Genomic DNA, 21456 nt, shown 5'->3' on the forward strand with positions numbered 1-21456 from the left:
GGAGACAATGATCACTACATAGAAGAATGCACATGTGAGTTTAGGCTTCTCAATGACATTTCTTAGGGCCTAATAAGAGATTGGCACCACTGCCATTCTTCACTTGTACAAATGTTTACCCTACTATACTAGGAGGGGTATTCCAGTGATCATAGGAGAGTGGTGTCCGATTCCAATCCACATGTGAGTTTGATGAACTCAGAGATTGACACAATTCCATATGATCTCTACACAGCGGAGACAGTGATCTCTACATAGAAGAATGCACATGTGAGTTTAGGATTCCTTGTGCATGTTTGCAGGCCATGGTATGAGATTGGCACCAGTACCATTCTCCAGTGATCACTACATAGAAGAATGCACATGTGAGTTTAGGCTTCTCAATGCCATTTCTTAGGGCCTAATAAGAGATTGGCACCACTGCCATTCTTCACTTGTACAAATGTTCACCCTACTATTAGGAGGGGTATTCCAGTGATCATAGGAGAGTGGTGTCCTATTCCAATCCACATGTGAGTCTGATGATCTCAGAGATTGACACAATTCCATATGATCTCTACACAGCGGAGACAATGATCACTCTATAGAAGAATGCACATGTGAGTTTAGGATTCCTTGTGCATGTTTTCAGGTCATGGTATGAGATTGCCACCACTGCCATTCTCCAGAGAGATTGACACAATTCCATATGATCTCTGCACAGCGGAGACAGTGACCACTACATAGAAGAATGCACATGTGAGTTTAGGCTTCTCAATGCCATTTCATAGGGCCTAATAGGAGATTGGCACCACTACCATTCTCTTGTACAAATGTTTACTCTACTACTCTAGGAGGGATATTCCAATGATCATAGAAGAGTGGTGTCCAATTCCAATCCACATGTGAGTCTGATGATCTCAGTATCATTATGTAGGTGCCACCATGAGTTTGGCATCACTGCCATTCTCCACTAGTGGTTGTCTAGACAAACTAAACCTATAGATTGACATTCCAAGGCCTAATAAGAGATTGACACAATTCCATATGATCTCTGCACAGCGGAGACAGTGATCACTACATAGAAGAATGCACATTTGAGTTTAGGCTTCTCAATTCCATTTATTAGGGCCTAACAAGAGATTGGCACCACTGCCATTCTCCACTTGTACAAATGTCTACACTACTATTCTAGGAGGGGCATTCTAGTGATCATAGGAGAGTGGTGTCCGATTCCAATCCACATGTGAGTGATGATGAACTCATAGATTGACACAATTCTATATGATCTCTACACAGCGGAGACAGTGATCACTCCATAGAAGAATGCACATGTGAGTATAGGATTCCTTGTGCATGTTTGCAGGTCATGGTATGAGATTGGCACCACTGCCATTCTCCACTGGTGGCATTCTCCACAGACATTGACACAATTCCATATGATCTCTGCATAGCAGAGACAGTGATCACTACATAGAAGAATGCACATGTGAGTTTAAGCTTCTCAATGCCATTTATTAGGGCCTAACAAGAGATTGGCACCACTGCCATTCTCCACTTGTACAAATGTCTACCCTACTATTCTAGGAGGGACATTCCAGTGATCATAGGAGAGTGGTGTCCTATTCCATTCCACATGTGAGTGATGATCATCTCAGAGATTGACACAATTCCATTTGATCTCTAAACAGCAGAGACAATGATCACTCCATAGAAGAATGCACATGTGAGTTTAGGATTCCTTGTGCATGTTTTCAGGTCATGGTATGAGATTGGCACCACTGCCATTCTCCACTGGTGGCATTCCCCATAGAGATTGGCACAATTCCATATGATCTCTGCACATGTGAGTTTAGGCTTCTCAATGCCATTTCTTTGGGCCTAATAAGAGACTGGCACCACTGCCATTCTCCACTTGTACAAATGTTTAGCCTACTATTCTAGGAGGGGTATTCCATTGATCATAGGAGAGTGGTGTCCTATTCCATTCCACATGTGAGTTTGATGATCTCAGTGTCATCATGTAGTTGCAAGCATGAGATTGGCACCACTGCCATTCTCCGCTAGTAGTAGTCTAGACAGACTGAACCTATAGATTGACATTCCACTAATTTTATTGGCTGCAGTAGGATAATGGCAAAAGTGCCAATGCAGATGTGAGTTTAGGATTCCTTGTGCATGTTTTTAGGTCATGGTATGAGATTGGCACCACTGCCATTCTCAACTGGTGGCATTCTCCAAAGAGATTGACACAATTCCATATGATCTCTACACAGCGGAGACAGTGATGACTACATAGAAGGATGCACATGTGATTTTAGGCTTCTCAATGCCATTTCTTAGGCCCTAATAAGAGATTGGCACCACTGCCATTCTCCACTTGCACAAATGTTTACCCTACTATTCTAGGAGGGGTATTCCAATCATCATAGGAGAGTGGTGTCCGATTCCAACCCACATGTGAGCCTGATGATCTCAGTGTCATTATGTAGGTGCCACCATAAGTTTGGCATCACTGCCATTTTCCACTAGTGGTTGTCTAGACAAACTAAACCTATAGATTGACATACCACTACATAGAAGAATGCACATTACCACTAGCGGAGAATGGTAGTAGGATAATGGCAAAAGTGCCAATGCACATGTGAGATTGGCACCACTGCCATTCTCCACTAGTGGCATTCTCCACATAGATTGACACAATTCCATGTGATCTATGCACGTGAATTTAGGCCTCTCAATGCCATTTCTTGGGGCCTAATAAGAGACTGGCACCACTGGGCCATTCTCCACTTGTACAAATGTTTACCCTACTATTCTAGGAGGGGTATTCCAGTGATCATAGGAGAGTGGTGTCATAGTGTAGTTGCAAGCATGAGATTGGCATCACTGCCATTCTCCGCTAGTGGTAATCTAGACAAACTGAACCTATAGATTGACATTCCACTACATTGAAGGATGCACATTACCACTAGTGTAGAATGGCAATAGGGTAATGGCAAAAGTGCCAATGCACATGTGAGTTTAAGATTCCTTGTGCATGTTTTCAGGTCATGGTAAGAGATTGGCACCACTGCCATTCTCCACTGGTGGCATTCTCCACAGAGATTGGCACAAATCCATATGATCTCTACACAGCGGAGAGAGTGATCACTACATAGAAGGATGCACATTACCACTAGCGGAGAATGGTAGTAGGATAATGGCAAAAGTGCCAATGCACATGTGAGTTTAGGATTCCTTGTGCATGTTTTCAGGTCATGGTATGAGATTGGCACCACTGCCATTCTCCACTGGTGGCATTCTCAACAGAGATTGGCACAATTCCATATGATCTCTGCACAGCGGAGAGAGTGATCATTACATAGAAGAATGCACATTACCACTAGCGGAGAATGGCAATAGGATAATGGCAAAAGTGCCAATGCACATGTGAGTTTAGGATTCTTTGTGCATGTTTTCAGGTCATGGTATGAGATTGGCACCACTACCATTCTCCACTGGTGGCATTCCCCACAGAGATTGGCACAATTCCCTATGATCTTCGCACATGTGAGTTTGATGGTCTCAGTGTCATTATGCATTTGCCAGCATGAGATTGGCATCACTGCCATTCTCCACTAGTGGTAATCTAGACAAACTAAACCTGTAGGTTGACATTCCACTATATTTATTGGCTCTAGTAGGATTATTTATTGGCTGTAGTGTGAGTTTGATGATCTCATTGTCATTATGTAGTTGCCAGCATGAGATTGGCATCACTGCCATTCTCCATTAGTGGTAGTGCCAATGCACATGTGAGTTTAGGATTCCTTGTACATGTGAGTTTAGGCTTCTCAATGACATTTCTTAGGGCCTAATAAGAGATTGGCACCACTATTCTAGGAGGGGTATTCCATTGTGAATCAAAAATTTTGAATTAGGACATTCCATTGGGAGAATGGCACTAGTGCCATTCTCCATTTTCCAATGGGAGAATGGCACTAGTACTAATTTTGAATTAGGACATTCCATTGTGAATCCAAAATTTCGAATTAGGACATTCCATTGGGAGAATGGCACTAGTGCCATTCTCCATTTTCCAATGGGAGAATGGCACTTGTACAAATTTTGAATTAGGACATTCCATTGTGAATCCAAAATTTGGAATTATGACATTCCATTGGGAGAATGGCACTAGTGCCATTCTCCATTTTCCAATGGGAGAATGGCACTAGTGCCAGTCTCCATTTTCCTATTACAAAGCCAAAAAATTAGGACATTCCATTTGGACATTCCATTAGGAGAATGGCACTAGTGCCATTCTCCATTTTCCTATTCCTAGTGCCATTCTCCATTTTCCTATTACAATGGAGAATGGCACTAAACCTATAGATTGACACTCCACTAATTCCAATGGGAGAATGGCATTGGTGCCTTCTACCTTTGTGAAGCCAAAATTTTGAATTAGGACATTCCATTGGGAGAATGGCACTGGTGCCATTCTCCATTTTCCAATGGGAGAATGGCACTATTGCCAGTCTCCATTTTCCAATGGGAGAATGGCACTATTGCCAGTCTCCATTTTCCTATTACAAAGCCAAAAACTTAGGACATTCCATTGGGAGAATGACACTAGTGCCATTCTCCATTTTCCAATGGGAGAATGGCACTAGTGCCATTCTCCATTTTCCTATTCCTAGTGCCATTCTCCATTTTCATATTACAAAGCCAAAAAATTAGGACATTCCATTGGGAGAATGGCACTAGTGCCATTCTCCATTTTCCTATTCTCCAGCGCCACTCTCCCATTGCAATGTCCTAATATAAATTTCGGTTTTGAAATACAATTTCAAACAGAATAATTTGAATTTGAATTTAAATTTAATATTGGAGAGAATGGCATATGTGCCACTCTATATATCCAAATTCAAAAGGGAACAATGGTGGGAAGAGCACTGGTGCCACTCTCACGGACTTCTCATGAGGTCTTGGAGAATGGCACTGGTGCCATTCTCCATTTAAAATTAGAAATTCAATCTCTAAATTTGCCATTCAATCATGAAAATCAAAATTGAAATTGAAGTTTAACTTGAAATCAAAATTTGAAAACTAGAATTTAGGTTTTGAAATACAATTTCAAAAGAATAATTTCAATTTGAAATACAAATTGAAATTAAAATTATCAATATGAATTTGAATTTAAATTTAATATTGGAGAGAATGGCATAAGTGCCACTCTATATATCCAAAATTCAAAAGGGCACAATGGCGGGAAGACCTATATTTCAAAATTTGAATTATTTAGTAGTTTCAAATCAAGACCTTTTCTCTTATTTCAATTGATGTCTTTCCCTCATTCACTTTCTATTCATTCCAAAGTGGATTGGAGAGGAGTCTCAGAGTCTGAGAGTTTTACTCACCATAGCTCGCACGGAGATTCTTGAGGCAAGAAGGCTGAACTCCACCGGAGCTGCGAAGTTGATAGAGCTGGAAGCAAACAACACAATTGACGCTCAATCAGTTCGGTAGCTTCCTCTCTAATTCACGGATTTTTTGCTTTGAAACGCTGATTTTCTATTGTTTAAGGAACGAAGTGCTCCCTTGGATTCGCCATAGCCAATTTCTATATTTTATTAAGCTTTCCATAGTTAAATTCGAGCAAAGCGTACGTACGAAAGCTTACAAAAGTTAAAGTTTTGAAAGCTTTTGTTAATCATCTCAGAAAGCTTAAGTTTTGAAATCTTACCGTACGTTTAGATCTTTGGAAGTGTGAATCCCTTCATTCTTTGGAAAAGCGAATCCTTCATGCTTCCATTCTTTGGAAAAGCGAATCCTTCATGCTTTTTTGGAAGTGTGAATCCCTTCAATCCTTCGAAAAGCAAAGAGAATGAATAACAGTGAGCGGTGAATCCTTCATGCTTCGTTGGAAGAGAATCCCTTCAATCTTTGGAAAAGCAAAGAGTAGAGATGCGAGCTAAAGAATGAGTAGGTGAACGATAGGCGGTGAGTCGAGCAGCGAGCGTAGGAGCGATAAGAGTTTGAGTAGAACGACGATATGCGGCGAGTGATGAGCGATAGGATTTTGAGTAGATGAGCAAAGAGTGAGTTCTAGTAGATTAGCGATAAGAGTATGTAGTGAAGCTAGAGGCGAGCGGACGAAGGCATGCTGTGATGAAACGAAAAGAGAGGGCAAGTTGAGCGACAAGCAGCAAGAGGAAAAGCGAGGGCAAGTCGAGCGGCCAACAGCAAAAGGCAAAAGGCAAGCTAAAGTTAGGAACTCGAAAAAGCAAAGGGAGGAAAGTGGTGCGAAAGTACAAGATGAGATAACGATGGGCTCAAAAGCAGCACAGCATGCAAGGCAATGAACCTAGGGCAACGAGATGAAGGTACTAGGGTTTTTTAATTTTTTACCTTCATTAGTTTAACCTTTTGCCGGTGGCCACTATTATATAGTGTAAGTCGGTTGACGGTCGGCCTTGTAATAGGCAGTCGGCCTAATAGACAGTCGGCCTGGAAGACCAGCCGACCCTTCAAAAAACATGCCGGTGGGCAGATGAAGGATCGTGCATAGGTCATACCGTCGGGCCTGGGGCTTTGCTACCGGTAGCCCCCGGACCCTGCCGCTGGGGGCTTTGCCCCCAGACCCCCACCGGGGGGCTGTGCCCCCCAGACCCCCTGCTATCGGGGGGGCTATCGCCCCCCCGAACCCCCCCTTTTGTAGACGGGTATCTACTCTTGGCTCCTAAGCCATCTCATAACCATCTGGTCTACTCTAAGACCCCTTCCAGTGTCTAAACTGGGGATCCCTCCCAATATCCGATACCCATCATGGCTTCTCCTCATATGGGGGCCTTACAACATTGGGTACACAGAATATTGGTGGGTTACATGAGAGGTGGACATTTGAGCTAACTCTAACATACAAGAACCACACAAGGCTCTAGAAGCCTCTTGTAATAGGCTTTACAAGAACTACAGTCTTTTCAAGAGCATAAGAATATTAATTGTGGCTTTAATGAATGCTTAGTTAAAAGAAAGTGTTCATAAATTGTATGTAACCTATCTACTAAAAAAGTAGACGAAGATGGAGAGTATCAGCATTTGATTGTGCCAACCAAAAATCTATTTTTGGTCAATGCCATCCCATTCTGCAAGATATTATAGGGAACGAAAACCTTACATATAAATTCTTTACGAATTATGTTAATTTAGAGAATGGAAACATACACACACACACCATCGACACGGACGTGCATGGATGCACACATGTAAACATATATACACACCCAAGCACACACACACACCTATGTGCATGTGCGTGGAACACACGCATGCACACGCGGGCATGCACATGCTCACACACGCATGCAGAGAGGGGGAGAGAGAGAGAGAGAGAGAGAGAGAGAGAGAGAGAGAGAGAGAGAGAGAGAGAGAGAGAGAGAGGTTCTTAGCAAATGGTTGCTTTTAGTTCAGATGACATTCTTACTTACTCTACCAGACCTCGAATGAGCAATGGGAAGTAGAATAAAGAGAGATATTCCATTTGTACTAGGATGAAGCATCTTCCTATACCAATGTGAGGAGATCTTACCCTACGTACCACTACTTGGCTTAATGGGATTTAGCCTCTAGTAGACTTTGTTCTCATGTCTAAGTCAAATTGGTATGCCTTATGGAGATTAGGAGGGTCCAATCAGGCACTCTGTGGCTAAAACAATTCTCACAAGAAGTTCCTAAAACACTTTCAAACCCTCATACTTATTATTAATGAGAAAAGAATCTCCCAATCGCCATCAAAATCAAGAAACATAACAATATTGCAACTTCATGTTCCGAGATTGAGACGCTAGAACACAACCTCCATTTGTGTCATTAGTGCAGATGTGGGGAGGTACTCTTGCATTGGGAGGTGCGAGATCCAAGAAATAAGTTCTCATTGGAGTTTAGAATGCAAGCTTCAAGAGAAACACATAAAAATATAGTCAATGTTGTCTAGACATACTCATAGTGATGTAGAAGTCGTAGACTTTGTGCAAATTCACAAACCTCTGCCTCTCTCTCTCTCTCATAGACGGGAATTCCACACACAAATCCTATCAAACAGAAATTTCAAACAACAAGAAAATGAGTTCCTAGGGGGCTCCTACAATCAAGCTCTAGAGCTCTCAAATATAAATGGGAACTATACTACTCAAAGAAATGGTGAAGATGGGCAATGTTGTAGAGGGAGGGCTTTTGAGCGTAACAAAACCAAGGGCTTACAAGAGAGAGACACTATACTATAGGGGGGAGAAGAACACCATGGGCTGATATAAAGATAGGGGTGAGAGAGAGGCATTCCAATGGAATGGATAGGGTTGAGTCTCTGCTTCCATTCAGCTACTTCGACTTAAAAATGGAGAATACATAATTAATAAAATACAAATATAGTAAACACACAAAAAACATACAGAATATATATATTATCATATTTAAATATAATCAAATATATCAATGAAATTGGTGTATATTTCATCAAAGAGTGAATTCAATTGCAAATCAATTATTGGGATGAGTTTCATTGATAGATGGTGCCCATCAGCAAGACAAGAATGACTAGATTATAGTTCCCCATTGCCCATTGCCCAATCTCCCCTCCCCCCCTTCCCCTCCCCCCCCACCCCCCCTTCCCCATTGGGAGAATGGCACTAGTGCCATTCTCCATTTTCCAATGGGAGAATGGCACTAGTGCCATTCTCCATTTTCCTATTACAAAGCCAAAAAATTAGGTCATTCCATTGGGACATTCCATTGGGAGAATGGCACTAGTGCCATTCTCCATTTTCCTATTCCTAGTGCCATTCTCCATTTTCCGATTACAATGGAGAATGGCACTAAACCTATAGATTGACATTCCAATAATTCCAATGGTGGAATGGCATTGGTGCCCTTCTACCTTTTGTGAAGCCAAAATTTTGAATTAGGACATTCCATTGGGAGAATGGCACTAGTGCCATTCTCCATTTTCCAATGGGATAATGGCACTAGTGCCAGTCTCCATTTTCCTATTACAAAGCCAGAAAATTAGGACATTCCATTGGGAGAGCCATTCTCCATTTTCCTATTCCTAGTGCCATTCTCCATTTTCCTATTACAAAGCCAAAATATTAGGACATTCCATTGGGACATTCCATTGGGAGAATGGCACTAGTGCCATTCTCCATTTTCCTATTCCTAGTGCCATTCTCCATTTTCATATTACAATGGAGAATGGCACTAAACCTATAGATTGACATTCCACTAATTCCAATGGGAGAATGGCATTGGTGCCCTTCTACCTTTGTGAAGCCAAAATTTTGAATTAGGACATTCCATTGGGAGAATGGCACTAGTGCCATTCTCCATTTTCCAATGGGAGAATGGCACTAGTGCCAGTCTCCATTTTCCTATTACAAAGCCAAAAAATTAGGACATTCCATTGGGAGAATGGCACTAGTGCCATTCTCCATTTTCCAATGGGAGAATGGCACTAGTGCCATTCTCCATTTTCCTATTCCTAGTGCCATTCTCCATTTTCCTATTACAAAGCCAAAATGTTAGGACATTCCATTGGGACATTCCATTGGGAGAATGGCACTAGTGCCATTCTCCCATTGGAAAATGGAGAATGGCACTAGTGCCATTCTCCATTTTCCTATTCTCCAGTGCCATTCTCCCATTGCCAAATTCACATGGAGAATGGCACTGGTGCCATTCTCCCCCCGCTACAAGGACAACTTTGTTGGTCTTATGAAATCCTTTGGTTGTAGTTTGTTCATAATCAATTTCTTGTCGTTGTAATGAGAGGGGATGGCTACTATCAGATGCATGAATCAGGTCATGACGATGGTGAAAATAATTCATGCTTTAGAAAAAGTTTTATCAAATTGCTAAAATTTTTAGGGAAATAATTCATGCTTTCATGAAAATTTTGTATAGACTCATTCATGCTTTATAGAGATTTGCACCAATGCCATTCTTCCCATCTAGAAGGACATGTTTGATGGTCTTATGAAATTCTTTGGTTGTAATTTGTTCATAATTAATTCTCCATAATCGTAATGACAGAGGATGGCTATCAGAAGCAGGGACAAGGTCATGATGATGGTGGGGAATGAAGTGGTTGGAATTGGTGGAGTGTGTGCAATAGATCCGGAGGCCTACTGTAGTGGTATGAAGATTGGGACAGAAAATGTATCGGTGATAGTGGAGAAGTCTATCAATAGTGAAATGCTCTTGCCATTTCCCACTATGGATGCAGTGCTTGTTGGTGAGGCAATTTGGAGCGTTGTCAAGTGGCCTAAGGGCTCTCTAAAACATGTTGGTGATTCTTTAGATGATGCGGTAACTGAAGAAGCTGCACCAAGTGAGCCTGAGCGACCTTATGTTGAGGCAATGCCAGTTTCTTCATTGGAAATTGACAATTTCATTCGTGAATCTTGGAAAGAGAAAAAGGTTGTCTTATGGGATGAGAGCAAAACAAAGACCGTGGGGGAAGGTGTGATCTTATATGTTCTCCCGGGAGACTCTATAAACTTTGACCTATTGGGTAACGATTGCATTGGTGTGGGTATTGAAAAGAAAGAACAAATTAGAGGAAGTGACTCAGGGTCTTCTATGCAAGATGTCGGCTCTCTCAGCCTAGTAAAGTGGCCCATCAAGCAGATTACCTTACTTGATGGAAGCCCATTGCAACAATATGTGCCCATGGACCACGTTGCTGGTATAAATGAGTTGGTCAATGATCAAATGTTGAAAAGGGACGATCCAACATCAAAGAAAAGAAGGTACACTTTCATTAACAGGGTGCCTAAACAAAGAGAGCCTCCAACATCAATGTACAAAATGTCACTAGATTCGGTGCAGCAGGTTTCTTCCATCGATTGTTGTGGGAGTAGGTGGTGTTGCCAACATGTAGAGCGAGATCTCTTAATGAATCTAAGGAAGAACTTTTGGGGCAGCTCCTTGGAGTCTCGTACAAACTTTATATACGATGTGTTGTCAACGGCTTGGCATCATGACTACACAGGGAGGATATGCTACAACTTCAGGATAAATGGTCGGGATGTCTGTTGTAGAGCATGGTATGAGATGCATGGAATTCCAAGGACATCATTTTATCGATACAGGGAGCAATTTGAGAGTGGTGTGCAGCGATATGTGCATGGCAATTCAGGGATTGTGAGGAGGAGCAGGGAGCACATAGGTATGGGAAGGGCTCTCATTCAACACTTTGTGGATAATAGCACAGAGCATATGCCTCACAAGAGTAGAACCATGCAGGATGGTTCTAGAGAGACACAGCAAGTGATACCTGAAGTGTATAAGAAGATAGACGTCCTACGTGAGGTCAACACTTCACTTAATCAACGTGGTTATCAGAGCCTATCCACATCCACATTTGGCAGGATTTGGAAATCAGACTTAAAAAATGTAGCCCTTGCTAAGACGAGTGAATTCTCTAAATGTAGCTTATGCAGCCGGATCAAGGCTCAATTGGCAGCCACAAAAAGTCAAGATGAGCACAATTCGCTGATGGAAGAGAGAAAGATGCATATGATACAGCAACAAAGTTGTAGGAACTTATACTATGCATGGCGTAGGTACTCCGAGATGGATCCAAAAAAGTATGTATGCATAATCCATGATAAGATGGACCAAAAAAAGACGGCAATTCCAAGACTTCGGGTGAGGTCCAAGGACACCGATTCTGCATGGCAATTACAGGTTTCACTCATTGGAATGATTACCCATGGGCATGGAAATGGTCATTATGGACACTTCACCCTCAATGGTTTGTGGCCATCTGATCCCAACCTGACGATTGGATCGCTCTCAATTTGTTTGCGCAACCTCGAGAGGATGGATATGCATGACCTTGGAGACCTTGCTACCAATGGGATTCCTAGAAGCAATGCTCGCCTTTTGAATGCTCTATGTTCAAGAAACGCTTTGGACTCCCATTACAGTTCTAAAGGTGCACATGTTTCCACAAGTGGAGCTAGCTTGTCTGAAAATGTAGATGTCACGATCACAAATGCAAATCTAGAAACTGTATCGGAAAGTGGCGCGAAGTCTGTCACGGAGGCCATGCCAACTTCCATTGCAAGGGCTACAGACACATGTGTGAATTTTTTTCCGTCAAATACAAGAGAAAACCCACCCTCTTTAGAGGGGAGTGTTGCTATTGAGCCACCATTCCAAAAGTTGCCAGAGAACTTGCTACTCCAACTAGATAATTGTGGGTCTGAGAACAAAAATAGATACTTGTTTGCATACCTTTCTCTTCTTGTAGCAAGGGGCATTTTCAAGACAGTTCAATTGGGCTTCTTGATGGTAGGGCACACACATGAGGACATTGATGCAATGTTCAGCAGGTTTTCTGAGAGCTTGCGGGTGGGACAAACATTCACTTTCCCGCATCTGATGGATACATTCAAAAAATGTACATCATCTTCACCGGCACCATTTGTTCTTACACGGGTTCCTAACTTCAAGGATTATGTAGATGGCTACCTATGTGATGGGCAAGAAATGCTAGTTGGACATGCAAAGCCATTACAATTTCGATTTTACATGCAAGGTGACATACCAATGATGCAGTACAAGGTGCATCCCAAATCACCGAATTGGATGCCCATTGAAGGGGGAATCGAGCTATGGAAGAAAGATAGTGAGGGTCGATCATTGTTGCCAACAGGTTGTCCGGATATACTGCCAATGGCTGCATTTGTGAGAGATCACTTGCAAGTAATATCAGGGATAAAGGATTACATTAAGTTTTGGGAGAAATGTGCAAGTGGAAAGAATGCATCCTATGAGTCCTACATTAGGCCAGTGATAGACTATTGGAAAACCATGATCGGTGAGCTCGAACATGAAAACATCTCAGAGATAGGAGTGTACAGAGAGTTTTGGCCAAGAACACAATCTCCTGATGAGGAGGATGATATAGATGCTTGCATTAATGATTTCCAAGGCTATGAGGAATGGAATGATCACTATTGTGGGCCTCTAAAAGGTAAGCCGAGGGAAGAGTTTAGACCAATGGTGGATGTTAAGCAAGGTGACTTCGTCTTGGTGAGGCCATCAGATCCTATATACCCCATATGGCTTGGGGTTACCATATCAAGTGCCGAGATGGATGCTGCTTCTCCTAATTTCAAGAAATTATTAATTCAGTATTGGGCACCATCAGTTAAGAGAAAGGGGCTCAGTGATGCAGATGCCTATGTTGATTGCTGGAACAAGTATTGGGCAAAGAATAGGTTGGATCCACAGGTATGGGAGTGTATTGATGCAATTGTCTGGTCATGGACATCAAAATCCATAAATAGACCCAAGAAGATCAAGATTCCACAGAGCGTATGTATCAAAGCACAGGAGAGCTTGCTTGGTATCAGAGCATAGAAAATGGTGTCGATTTTCTCCCTCTTAATCTCCCAAACTTCCATTGTAAGGTGTGTTCTCATGTGATGTTTCTCAATTGTTGTTATCTTGTCAATGGGTATTTGCATATTATTAATATGACAATTTTCAGAAGCTGACCTTCACCAACAACTGCTTTGTTTCTAGTGGAACTCACTATGCATGGTGTTTGTTAACACCACCAACTGGTGTTTATTAACACCTCAAGTAAAATATACATGTTGTTCCTAGACGGTGTTTATTAACACCACCAAATACATGATTTTCAAACTCTGCCACAAATGCTTTGTTCCGGTTTTTATACGCAATGAACTGTTTCACAACCAATGAAGTTTTTCATAATCATTGGAATTCCAAATATTAGCTTATTCAATATTGGTAAAATTCCCACAATCAATGGAAATTTTCCCAAATTTAATGAAGCCTTTCCCAATTTTAATGAAATCTACCCAATTTCGATATTCCCAAAATGCAACTTTCGTCCCACTTTATCTAATACTGTGTTGGAGTAGCTCTACTCCACTTGTTATCACAACACTAATAGAAGCGGGATCTACACTAGGATCTCTAGCTACACAAATAGTTTCTGCACTTGTAGTAGATCCTGCCATTGCCCGAGCACAAGCAGAATGGGATAAAAAAGATAAGTATGCATATCATCTGATCAAGCAGAATGTGCAAGATAACATGCTAGGAAACCTCAACACCGTCAAGATATCAAAAGAAGCATGGGATATGTTTGCAGCTCTCTACGAGTCCAAGAACACTTCTAGGATTCTCACACTAAGAAACCAAATCAACCAGAGTTTTCGCAATAGCAGGCGAAACCACTCATGCTTACGTACTCAGAATCAAAGACTACAACAATCAACTCGCAGCAGTAGGAGAGACCATGAATCCAACAAAAATGGTTCAAGTCATCCTAAATGGACTAGGAGAGGGGTACAAGAATCTAGTCCAAAGTATTTCCATCCAATGGCAAATTCCGTCATTGGAGGAACTTTAGTCAGTTAGTCTTGGTGAAAAACTCAGGACTCGGGCCATTCATGCATGCAAAGGTGATTCTAGTGATCAAGCATTCACAGCGTCAGACAAAGCAGAGATAGAGGCAAAGGCAGAGGTAGATCATTCCAGCAAAGTGGTCATCATCAAGAACAACAAAGTCAGCAGCAAAGTCAGCATCAGCATCATCCTCAACGACATCAGAATTAGCAAAGAGGAAATCATTTCAATCGAGGAAGACTCCAAGGATGAGGGAATGCATCCACCAATGTGTCAAACATCCAGTGCAACTATTGTCATAAGCTTGGACACTATGAAAGAGATTGCCACAAGAAGTAGTATAATCCATCAGCAATCGAGGCAATTTTCACGGAAGGGAAAATCATCATGGTGGACATCCTAGTCACAGTCATTATGCAAATGAACATGGGAATATGTTTCTTACAAATGAGGAAATGTAGAAGACTGATACAGTGTACCTAGACACACTGATTGCAATCCAAAAGAGGATTTTAGTTATCAAGTCGACCAAGTAGATCAGGATCCTTGGTACATCAATAGCGGTGCATCATCTCATATGACAAATCATTAAGAATGGTTCACAGAGATGAAACCATTAGAACGTCAAAAGAATGTCATCTACACATCAAATAATACACCGAATCCAATTCAAGGGACAGGAATTATCCCTATGAACAATTTTAGTAGTACAAAAGGATTGGTGAAAGATGTACTCTATGTTTCGAAGCTCAGCAAGAACCTCTTGTCAGTAGGTCAAATGACGGAACACAACTACTAAGTCATCTTCGACAGGATTAATGCACTATTAAAGACAAATCCAAAAAATTTTAGCTAGTAGGAAAAGCATTCAAGGAAGAACTCTTGTACAGAATTCTAGCTACAGTACCAGATTTTCATGCCATGTCAGCTCAACTACAACAAATGCCACTATCTACAAAATGGCACAAGAGATATGGTCATGTCAATTTCAAGAGCTTGTTAGATCTCAAGAATCAGAATATGGAAATCAAGATTCCTAAGTTATAGTTTCTTGGAAAAGTTTGTGAAGCATGCTGCTTCGACAAACAAAAGCAAACCAACTTTTGCAAAAGCACCTCTTGAGCAAGGGGTATTCTTGATTGGAACATACAGATGTATGGGGTTATGCCTAGACCTGTAGCATCAATGGTTCACTTTACTACTTGACTTCATCGACGAGTATAGCAAATATTCTTGGGTCTACTTTTTGAAAGACAAATCTGAAGTGTTTTCCATATTTCAAGAATTCAAAGCCATGGTAGAAAACTAGACACGCAGAAAGATCAAAGTCATGAGATCAGATAGAGGACGTGAATACATGTCTTTAGCATTCATGAACTTTTGCAGAAGTCATGGCATTCGAAGATAATTCACTTGTGTAGATACTCCTCAGTAGAATGCAAGAGCTAAAAGGAAGAATGGTACTTTAGCAGATAGTGCTAGAGTAATGCTTAGTGAGAAGCATCTTTCGAATCAGTATTGGGCAGAAGCAATAGCCACCGCAAACTATTTACTTGATCGGCTTCTGAATGACAATTCAAGGTATGACACCTTATGAAGCATTCACTGGACATAAGCCACACATTGGGCATCTTTGCATATTTGGTTGCATAGCATATTCCCACATACATGATGACCATCACAAGAAATTGGATGCGAAGTCACACAAATGCATCATAGTTGGCTACAGTGAAGAAAGCAAAGCATAGAAGTTGTATGGTCCCATCAATTGCAAGGTCATTATATCCAGAGATGTTATCTTTGATGAGGAATCAGAATGAAAAACCTCAAACACACTGGAGATAAAATCACCAATTACTCAGTCATCTATAGAAAAGGTTGATGAAAAAGAGCAAGAATTGTCAGAAACACCCCGAGAAGAACCATAGCAGCTCAGATGGTCTACTAGGGAAAGTATACCTCCAACTAGATTGACTTATGCTCAGAAAGGCAAATAAATTCAGGTTGAAACCACCAACTATGCTCTTATGACTACCATCATGGCTCTAGAAGAGCCAGTGTACTTCGAAGATGTAGTACAAATAAGCCAGAATGGTAAATTGCTATGTATGAAGAAATGGATGCTTTGTATAAGATTAATACTTGGGAATTATGCAACCTTCCACCAAGAAAGAAGGCCATAGCAAACAAATGGGCATACAAAGTAAAGTACAATCCAGATGGAAGCATTCAAAGATACAAAGCTAGACTAGTTGCAAAATGATTTGCACAGCAATCTGGTCAAGACTATGATGAGACTTATGATCCAGTTGCAAAGATGGATTCCATACGGTTCTCAAGACCAATACTACTTCAGGAGATATCTACTCTGTGTTGAGAGTGGCTGAGAATGGGTACAAGATTTAGTGGGCAGACATAATTTACAACAGGTTTGATGGCTGAAGTGGGTAAGAAAAAATTGACATGTACAAATAATCACTCAAAAGTTGGTTCGTTTATCATAGCTCTATTTGAGTTTAGCAAGAGATCTTCCATGATGCTAAAGGAGATTCTGAGCCCTAATTCAGAAACCAAAACTAAGGGGAAACAAGATGTGAACCCAAGATTGGGATAAATGGAAAGCAGTGGAAGAATTGAAAGGGGAAAAATATGCTACTGAAGAAGCTCATAGGATGATCTTTGAGAAAATTTTGGCACAATTTTTATGGGATTTACCAATTAGGGGTAGTGAGCTCTTAAAAAATATGTAAGAGACACATAAGGAGAGGAAATTTTAATGTAATGTTAAGAAGTGGTTGCAACAAATCTCAAAGAGCAGTTTGACAGAGCAGTTTGACAATAGTTTAACTTCATTGTCTAAACCAGTAATGCAACAGAGCAAGGCATAGATGTCAGCTCCTAAAGCAAGTTTGTTGGGGAAGGTATTCCTGAAAGAGGTCAAATATGCCATGGGTATACTGAAGTCTTTTCATGACCAGCAAAGTGGAATGCAAAGAAACAATTCAGCATAGATTCAAGCCTTGTAAAATGGCAAGCAGGGGTTACAGAAGAAGATTGATGCAAGCCAGCAAGAGGGAAAGCAGATCATAGAGTTGAAGAAATAGAGAGTGAGACAGCATAATGAATTTGAGTAGTACAAATCTCAGAAAGAAGAAGAGATCTAGTAGCTAATTAATCAATTGGTAATTCAGAAAGAATTCTTGCCAACAGTACACAAATGGCTCACTGAAATGAAGGATGCATTCTTTACTTAGTTACAACAACTTGCCGAGGATTATGTGCGGCTACGGGTTGACATAGTAATTGCCAAAGAGACAGTTAAGGCATTGGAGGATGTGGAGATTCAACTGAAAGCCATGACAAATGAAGTTGATGGTATCTTTATGGTAGGGTCAGAACTAGAGGAACTAAAGATTCAATTGATAGAGACATAACAAGCTTTGTGGACCATCCTGAAGGGTAGACTGAAGGTGGTAGCTCAGAGACCATATGAGGCATTTGCCTCAGCTGCCTACATAGTGGAGGTAGTTATGGCAGAAAATGCAAAGCTTAAAGCTCAGTTGAAAGAGGCTAAAGGAGAACACTCAAGCAAAGTCGAAGATGCAACAGGTCTTGCAACTAACCAAAATTTTCAGATTTGTTCTTCTAATGTGCAGGGTTAGTAGCCAAAGAGTAGGTGAAGATTCTGAGTTCGATGATACGGATGTAGCTACTATATATACTGCTAATAAAGACGTAAAGGTCACTGTAGAAGAACCTGATGAAGACATGGTGGAAATTGAATACAAGAAAGAGCTTGAAGCTCAATATTTCAGCATAGTGCAGCATAACACAGTTTGTGACCTAAGAAGACACCTGAAGACAAAGAAGGAAAATGTTCTAAGAAGAGTGCTACTGGTCAATTTGCTGAAGTGAGAGGTGGTAAAGACTTTGAGTTAATAACTAAAAGGGAGAGCATAGGAATTGATCTTACTTATTGCAGAGAATACTATATGTAAAGGGTTCGTGTCTTATGGCTTTTTGACAAATCAAAAATCCTAACCATCAGAAATGCTAGGTATTAGGGGTTAGCTAGGCACCAAAAACTTAGTCTACATGTGGCTTCTGGGTGCTCGTGTTAAGAGTCTCTGCAATCTGATGAGAAATCTGATGAGAATCTGACATTGGTAAGACTGCAATCATACTTTGTTATCTAGTTCTATGTTGATCTTCTACTATGATATGATGATGATGAATACAAGGAAGTAACTTTTGATATGCATTTGTTGTTTCCAATGCGAAGTTGAATGATTATCCATTCTGACTTGTTTCTTATCTGTTTCTGACTCTGTTTTTAAGGATCTGATGGGAAATGTTTGTATGATGCATAGTTCACAAGTGCTCAGGGCATAACCATGTTAGTGCACAGAGGGGTATTTTTTTAATAGGGGAACGTCCATGCCGTTTACATACATGAGGGGATTTATAAAGTAGGGACTTAATGTAATTCATATGTGTATATTTATGAAGGGGTGTCTAAATTTTAAGATGGAAAAATGTATAGAGCAAGAGGGTTCATCTGGTAGCTCAACTACAACTCCACGGCATTTTGGATCCACTTCTTTTCATTCCATATTAGTTTTGAAAACTTAAAATATTCAGCCCAAATTAGATAGTCGGAATGGAGATGGTTTCTTCCACACCAAAAGCACTTGATCTTGGATGGATATGTCTTCTCCTTGCCATTCTTATCCTTATCTTTCTGCTCTGGGGCGTGGTGGTTTGTCACTGGTAGACCGAGTATCATTGGTCACCTGGTTTGCTGATACTTGGCAATTTTTACCATTGAACCAACATTCCAAGTCATCATGCCTAAGCTTGGTGCACGTGTTGCAATACTTAGTTTTGTAGTCTTCTTCTAAGTGTTCATTCCTCGAACACTTATTACACCATTTTTCATTACTACCTGGTTTCCCTCGAATGCCCAATTCCTCCAATGCATTTTTTAGCACGGTCTTGAGCTTTTCTTTCTTTGTCATTATTCTCTCAGTATCACTGTCGGCATCTCTCTTCTTTGTCTTTCCTTTCAAGCCTTCAAGGGTGATAGCACAATCAAGCAGCTCTTCATATGTCTTAGTAGGGATGACTATTTCTGGCCTCTAGATCTCAACATAGGAAGGGGCCTCCGGTGCCCAAGTAGAGACCTCTTCTGACTCTTAGGGATTAATTTCACAATGTGAGTATTTGTTCTCTTAGGTAGATAATCCATGTGAAATTTTTGATTAATTAGAATAGTCATATCCTTGCCACACATGGCATGGTCATTGCTTGAGCTAGAATGCTAGGCTTTTCATGATCCAACATGAGTTGTGTGTGGTACAATTTCTTTGGCATCAGTGTGGGGTTTCAAAAAAAATACAATGGTTTGAAGTGGAACAATGTTACTCAATGATATTTGGTTAATGCTAGGTGTGGAAAGTGGAGTTCTTGCTGTAAAGACTGATATTGAATTTGGGTGCCACTTGGAGGTATTTGGCAAAGTGGGTGCAGATGTCTCTCGGTGTGCTTATTACATAAGTGTGCAATGGAAATAGTGAAGCATCTATCTAGGACTGATTAGCATTCAGAAGCTCATGGTCGCTGGAAGATGCACTTTGTTATTTTATCATGTGCTCAATGTAAGCTCAATCATAAGATGATGTTGTTGGGCGAAGCACAAGGGTTATCCAATGTTGTGCAGAAGGGTTCCCTTACATTCAAGGTTTGATGGATGTCTTAGCAATTTTGAGGGTCCATAATTAGTATGCATTTGATACTATAGCAAGGTCAGAGGGTTATTTGGGTCATCTTGTGGCCTTGGCCAAATGTCTTATTGTAGCTTACTATGTGATTGTTAAGTTGAGCGATGCTAGTATTTTCTCTAGTCTCATGGATTTGTAGCTCCCTATCTACGATAGGATCATTCTGCCCTTTGCATGTAGGCAAACAGACCATCAACATGGGATCACACTATTGCATAGAATTGGCATCAGGTTTTGCAAATCAGTGATAACCTTGGTATTGTCCGGTTCAATCTAGAGAAAGCGTCACCAAATCGCTAATGAGGCTAGCTTCATAAACAAATCTGCTACGTCTGTGTCTCATAGGCATCATAGATTCTTTCCACTCATTAGGGATGCCGTTGGTCATGTAAAAATGACAAGCTATTGTGTATCTAGAATAGCTTCAAATAGATACGATTCAGATGACTTGGAATGTTGATGGTGCATAGTGGTGCGAGTCGTAGCAATGCCCCAAAAGGCAAACCATCAGTTAAGGTTGCACTCACAAGGTTGGCATTGATAGCATCCACATGCTATTTCTTCTCTTTATCTAGGCCCTCCAACCAAAGTTTCAAACCTTTAATATTTTGTATTAAGGTATCGCACATGACCCAATTTGTCTTGCCCATATAGTACTTCATTGCAATCTTTTGGTACTTATCTTTAAGAATTGGGTTCAAATCCAAGATTTTTCACTAAAACAACCCTTTTATGGACAATTGGCCAAGGTAGACATGTTCTTCAATGTTTTTCATCCATTGAGCTGACATTTATCTCACTTGATTTGACCAATATGATGAATGCCTCTTGGCTGCCTACACACAAGGCCAGATAAGTAGGTAGATTAGTAAAGTGATTAGTATACTCGTTGACAGTGCATATTTCATGTTACGAGTTACTTCGAAGAAATGTAGTGACATTTTCTCAATGCAACAATTTGAGTTCCTTCTTCTGCTACATAGTGTAAGATGCTTCTTTAGTGCTTATCTTTTTCTACAAGTACATCTGACTCCCTATGTCTCAAGCATCCTGTTAGCGACATCATATCAGGCATGAATGCTCCCAACATGGCTTCTCCCTAAGCATGAGCAACTCCCACTGGCATGCTTGTATTGTTATTTTACATTTTTGCTCCTTTGCTCACTAGCAGCCACACAACATCTAGCGCCTTCTCATGTTCAGCTATTATAAGGTATAATGGTGTGTTTCCAGTAGCATCCTCTTCATCCACACTTGCTTCCTTCTC

Source organism: Dipteris shenzhenensis, chromosome 18 (genome assembly GCF_047967505.1).
Source record: "Dipteris shenzhenensis isolate YYH24624 ecotype China chromosome 18, Dip_SZ_1.0, whole genome shotgun sequence".
Classification (NCBI taxonomy): domain Eukaryota; kingdom Viridiplantae; phylum Streptophyta; class Polypodiopsida; order Gleicheniales; family Dipteridaceae; genus Dipteris; species Dipteris shenzhenensis.